The 6,000-nt window shown below is 43.6% G+C and overlaps 1 protein-coding gene across 6 annotated transcripts in view; it reads right to left on the minus strand.

The window, feature by feature from the left end:
• Nucleotides 1–6,000, minus strand: part of LOC142159781 (uncharacterized) — a 325,690-nt gene that overhangs the window by 298,588 nt on the left and 21,102 nt on the right. The window contains exon 1 of one of the 6 annotated variants that reach the window (XM_075214498.1): nucleotides 5,837–5,891. The exons of the other annotated variants lie outside the window; for them this stretch is intronic. The gene's annotated coding sequence lies outside the window, so the exon portion shown is untranslated. Of the gene's footprint in view, nucleotides 1–5,836; nucleotides 5,892–6,000 lie in introns of those variants that run through there. 6 annotated transcript variants of the gene reach the window in all.

Genomic DNA, 6,000 nt, shown 5'->3' on the forward strand with positions numbered 1-6,000 from the left:
GACCACATCCAGAGAACAAAAAGAAACCTCGTCCTCCAAAGATAAACATTTAGTCAGTGCTGGGATTATAATGTCCTGATTTATATGGAATCTGGACTCCACTTTAAGAAGGGAGGAAGGCTTGGTTCAAAGAACCACCCTATCCTCATAAAAAAACAAGAGGAGGAGACTTGCAGGAGAATGCTGAAAATCTAGCCGAAGAAATGGCTAATAAGGTATTCCACGTTAGGACCTTCAAATCCACTGTGTCCAAGGGTTCAAAAGGAGAATGCTGCAAAGCCTCCAACACCATGTTTAAATCTCAAGGCACTACCAGAGGAACATATGGAAGCTGAACATGAAGCACCCACTGTATGAATGTTTGTTCATCTGGCATCTCTCTTTGAAATAAAACAAAAATAGCTAACACCTGATCCGTAAGCTAAATATGGAGCAAACCATCATCCAGCCAGTCTTGCAAGAACATAAGTAACCTGGACAATCGAAAAGAAGAGGTAGGATACACCTTCTTTCCACACCAGGAAATATATATATACTCCAGACACAATGATTTATTTTGGCTGAACCCAGTTTCCGAGCCTGAAGCATAGTTTGCACCACACGCTCAGACAAACCCTTAGCTTGAAGGATCATGGCTTCAATAATCACATGTTAAAGCTAAATGTTCTAAACAAAGATAATAAAAAGGTCCTGGACTTAACAGGTCTGGCCGGAGCAGCAGATGCCACGACCAACCGCCTGCCATGGAGAGAACGTCTGTGTACCATGCCCACCAGTGCCATTTCACTGCCACAGAATGACCAGAAACACACTCTCTCTTTACCTTCATTAAGACCCTCGGAAGCATGGCTATCAGTGGGAACAGGTAAACTAGACTGAACTGCCAAGGGATCGACATGGCATCTATTGAGACAGGCAAAGGATCTCTTGCCCTGGAGCAGAAAAGCTGGACCTTGTGGTTCAACTGAAACGCAATTATGTCGACGTCCAGTTCACCCCACCTGTCCACCAACTCGTGAAACACCTCCGGATGCAGGGACCATTTGCTGAGCTGCAGAGTCTGCCTACTCAGAAAGTTATAAAAATTGCCATGACGACCCAAATGTGAGATTTGACCCATTAAAAAATCTTGTGCATCTCATGGCTAAAGAACTCTTGGTACTGCCCTGGCAATTAAGATATGCCAGACTGTATTTTTACTGCCCTTCTCTGCAGCAAACGTTCCACGCTGATCAGAGCCTGGAATATCAGTTGCAGTTCCAATACATTGATTAGAAGTTTAGATTCCTCCAGAGGCCAAAGACCGTGAAAACAGGCATGAAGACAGACTGAACCCCAACCCCAAAGACTGGCAACCAGTGTAACCAAAGTCCAATTCCGAATAAAGAAAAGGCGACCCCTGCAGAGATTGTCTTTCTGCAACCACCAAAGGAGCGACTGACGCACAGAAGAACAATGACAAAACACCTGACTGGAAAGGTTCAGTTGGGATCTGTTTCACTTTGAGAGGAGTTCCATCTGAAACTCCTGTGCAAGAAACTGAGCAAACTGGACTGCATCGAAAGTCGATACTATCTTGCCTAGAACCTTCATGCAGAAGTATACAAAGGTCTGTTTGACAGCCAACAGAGATCTCATCTTCCTCAAGGCCTGATTCTTGTCCCGAGGCCAGAACACCCGCTGTTTGCGGGTGTTGAACAGAAGGCCAAAAATTTAATTCATTGAATCAAAGTCAATTTGGACTTCTTGAGGTTGAGGATCCAAATGTGGGACTCCAGGGTCTGGGTCATCACCTGGATACGGGACAGGAGTACCCTAGGAACCCTGCCTTTAGAAGATCATCCAGGAATGTTTGAAAACTCTCTGGACTGCAACAGTACAGCCATGACCTTGATGAAGACCTGTGGCCAAACCAAAAAGGTAGAGCTCGGAACTGGGAATGGGCTGATTGAACCACAAAACTGAGTAGGGACTGAAAACCCTCCCAGATGGGAGCATGTAAATAGGCATCCTTGATGTTGAGGATCACCCTGAACTCCGCCTGTTCAATGCTGTGAATCACCGACTACAAGAAATCAATCCTGAATCTGGGCACCCTCATCTGGGTATTCTAAGATTTGAGATTCAGAATCAGCCTGAACGAACCATCGGGATTTTGAACATGAAACAGGCTGGAATAAAACCCAAACCTTTTTGAGATTCCTTCACCGGAATAACCACTCTGAAAGAAGTCAGGGAATTGATGACCTCTCGCAGAGCCAGTCACTTTGTCAGACATTCAGGTAGCCCTAATGAAATAAACTGTCTGGGATGGTAACCGAGAAGATCGACAATGTGTCCTCAGTCCATAAATTCCCTTACCCAGGCATCTGTGATAGACTGAAACCACTGATTTCGTTATAGAAGAAAACGGGCTCCCACCACGGAAGATTGTTTGTTGGCAGAATGCCTGCCACACTGACTGCTTGTCTGCCAACTTAACAGCTGGACACCGAGCAGGCCAGGCTGATGTCCATGCTGCAAACCTCCCATGGGGGTGGACGACTGACCTCTGGAATACTGACTCCCCGAAGGATCGAATAGACCTGTTTTTCTCCAGGCATGCCCTGTATGACCTTCAGTCACCTTACTGTTAATGATGTCAACCTCAGGCCCAAACAGAACACCCCCAGAATAAGGGATTACTTCAAGACCCTTTTTTGACTCCACATCAGCCTCCCAGGACTGAAGCCAGAAGGTCCGAACGAGTGGAGACTGCAGAGGCAGAGATCCTTGTCCCAATCAGTCCCACCTCTCGCAAGTAGTACATAGTTTTCTGAATCTGTTCCACCAAAGGAAGCAGTCCAGAATATGGTCTCCCGGCCAACAAACCCACCAAAAGCTGTTGTAATCATAGCGCAACAGCTTTGTTAACGCAAGCCGATGCCAACGCTGCCCTCAAGTATGCACCAGCCGCCAAGAAAATGTACTTAAGGATGGCCTCAACCTTAGAATCTACAACATCCTTAAAAGTGGCTGCGTTACGAAGAGGCATAATAGTAATCTTTGCCAACCACGCAACTGGAGTGTCCATCAGTGGAGGTGCTTCCCATTTGGCGAGAACCTCAGGGGGAACGGGTAACAAGGCTGCAGCCAATGGGACATCTGGACAACCAAAGTTCACCCAATAAATCCTCCAAATGGAAGGAAGAGGGAAAACAAAAATAATTATTTGACCGCTGTGCAAAGAGAAGGCTCTGCAGTCTCAGGGACTACTGACTCCTGGCACACAGCCCGTATCAACTCTTCCACCCCCTGACGGCCAGGAGGAACTTCCTCTACAAAAGAGCAGTTCTCTACCTCCGACTCCACAACCACTTCACCCTCCTCGTGGGAAGAGCAGTCAAAATTTGATACATTTTCCAGCTGAGGCGCGGCCACCTATTTGCACCTACAGGGGGAAGATGGTGTAGAGGATTCCAACATTTTGTCTAATGAGGTTGATACAACAACAAAACCCTGCACCAAAGCCGCCAGCCCTCGTTCTGGTGTCTACACACGAGGAGTCAGAGACCACTAGGGAAAAAGTGCAGAGAGTGCCCCATCCATCAATCCAGTGTGCCTAGCAGGGGCTTATATTAATACTGTAACCCCTACCTGACCCACAGATCCAGCCCCCTAAGGAATCTAATGGCTGTCTCTAGACAGCCATCCCAGTGAGCCCACCGCGGTTTCCTAACTTCCCTCTCCCAGCACTGTGCACGGTGAAGCATCAACTGCTTTAAGACACAGGGCACAGACTGCTCCGACTGTGGCCAGCTCCCAGGAGATAACCTGTGATGAATGCGTGGCACGGCAGAGGAGGCACCTCATCAACACTTTTAATCCTCTCCCCCTTGCCGATACCAGCAGCTACAGCCGCTGCTCCACGGAGCCGCCAATACGGCTCAGTGAACAGAGGAGGCAAAAGCCTCCAAGTAAAAAATAAGTAAAACATACAGAAAAGTAAATTAAAACTTAAACAGGGTCTGATAGCAGCTCCAAAACGTCCCTAAACGCGGAGTATAAACAGGAAGGAACCTATAGAGGGGAAGGAGCTAAACTAGCTAACAACTTTCTTAAAGTTCCACACACCTATCACACCTACACTATACCTCAATGTCTCCCAATTGGAAGTGGGAGAAAAGGATTTTGTTTGATTATATGTTAAAGGTTTTAAGTATATCTAGTTGGGTATGGATATACAGGGTGGGAGGTGTTAGGTTTATACAAGCTACTAATGTTTTATTTACAATTCCTTTTTATCTGCTGGAAAACTAAGGCTGATTGTCTCATAAAGTTTCTCTTTATAGCTCTATCCCCAGGCACTCCGCTGCTTTATGTGGGAGACTTTAACAATGTGATGGATAATGACTAGATAGATGGAGGGATTATTCTCCCACACTACTGATACCCACGGCCTTTGCCAAACTGATATCTGACCTCGGTTTGACTGATGTCTGAAGAATTAGGTTTAAACAATCTGAACATTTTTCTTGCCTCTCAGCGTTCCATATACTTTGTCCCTGTTTGACTTGACTCTAGTTTCTCTTTAGTACCCTGCTTCCCTTAGTAGGAGATACTATTGCTTAGAGGCATCTCAGATCATTCACCCTTATCATATGTATAACTCTTAAGCCAGAAGTTGTTGCCAATTTATGGAAATGTAATCCCTTCTTGTTTGCAATAATGGTTTAGGGCAGTGATATGATAACAGAATGGGAGGGCTATTTTGAAGTAAATACAAATACCATCCGCTCACCTGTGTTATGGGATGCCTTTAAGGCTTCTCTTTGAGGCACACTAAGTAACAGAATATCGGCTCGAAAGAAATCTCCAAATAGTTGGAGACTCAAATGGAACAGAGGCACCAGGACCTGGAAAATAAATACCTTTCTTCCCATTCTGAACATGATCGTTTACAGTGGCTCTGGGAACAAAGGGGCTGGACGGATTATTTATCTTGAATTGTATATATTACATAGAGTTTATTATATTCCTATGAAACTCAGGAAATTGGGTATGAGAAAATTACAAATGCCCTAAATGTGGCATGGATCATCTGATTTCTGGCATCTTCTTTGGTCCTGTTCAAGGTACAAAAGGTTCTGGGAAACAGCGAAGAAATGTATTCAATCAACAGGGATTAGATTACCCTTTTAGTCCCCAGGAATAGATCCTCTCTATATGTTATTTGTTTACTGACTTTGACGAAAGTCTCTGCTGCAAGAAAATGGATGGCTGCAGAAGAACCTTCATTTGGCAATTGAATAGCCCTATTAATGACACGATTGGCCATGAACGTTACATCTGTATGGCCAGGGCTTCAATGCCTAATTATTATAAAATGTGGTAAAGATGGCTTAAGTCCACAATACACTTTAACGTCTGTAGCTAAATATATAATTTTCATGCATGCTTTATAAACCATGTTATATCACATTCACCTAGTTAAGATGTTGTATATGTATATTTAGTATAACATTTGTATATATATCTATATATGTAATGTATGGTTTACTACTATTATATAGGGTATATTTAATTGTACTATTTATTATATAATTGTATATGTATATAAAGATTTGTTTTTTACATTTAATATCATACTCCTATACCCTGGGAATATGTTGCTGGGGGGTTAATTTTTGGAGAAATAAACATTTTATTTGATACTGTTGACAGTCATGATTTTTTTTATCTTAAAAGAATGCAAAAAACCTTGTAAAACAATTTAAGTGTTACTAAAAGTAAATTGGAGAAAGTAAAATGTTCCATGAAATTTCAGCCATAGAATTTATAAATGATAAACACTTACATTGTTTATGCCTTTGCCCAGCAATCTGACTCCATTGATCTCTGTTAAATGAGATGACACATGCAAGTTTACCATATGGAATATAACAAGTATATTGCAACGTACCCCAGCCCCTTTCACTTGAGTCTGGAGTCCCTGGACCACGTACCATGGCTCTCCCCCAA

This window comes from Mixophyes fleayi, chromosome 6 (genome assembly GCF_038048845.1).
Source record: "Mixophyes fleayi isolate aMixFle1 chromosome 6, aMixFle1.hap1, whole genome shotgun sequence".
Taxonomy (NCBI): Eukaryota; Metazoa; Chordata; class Amphibia; order Anura; family Limnodynastidae; genus Mixophyes; species Mixophyes fleayi.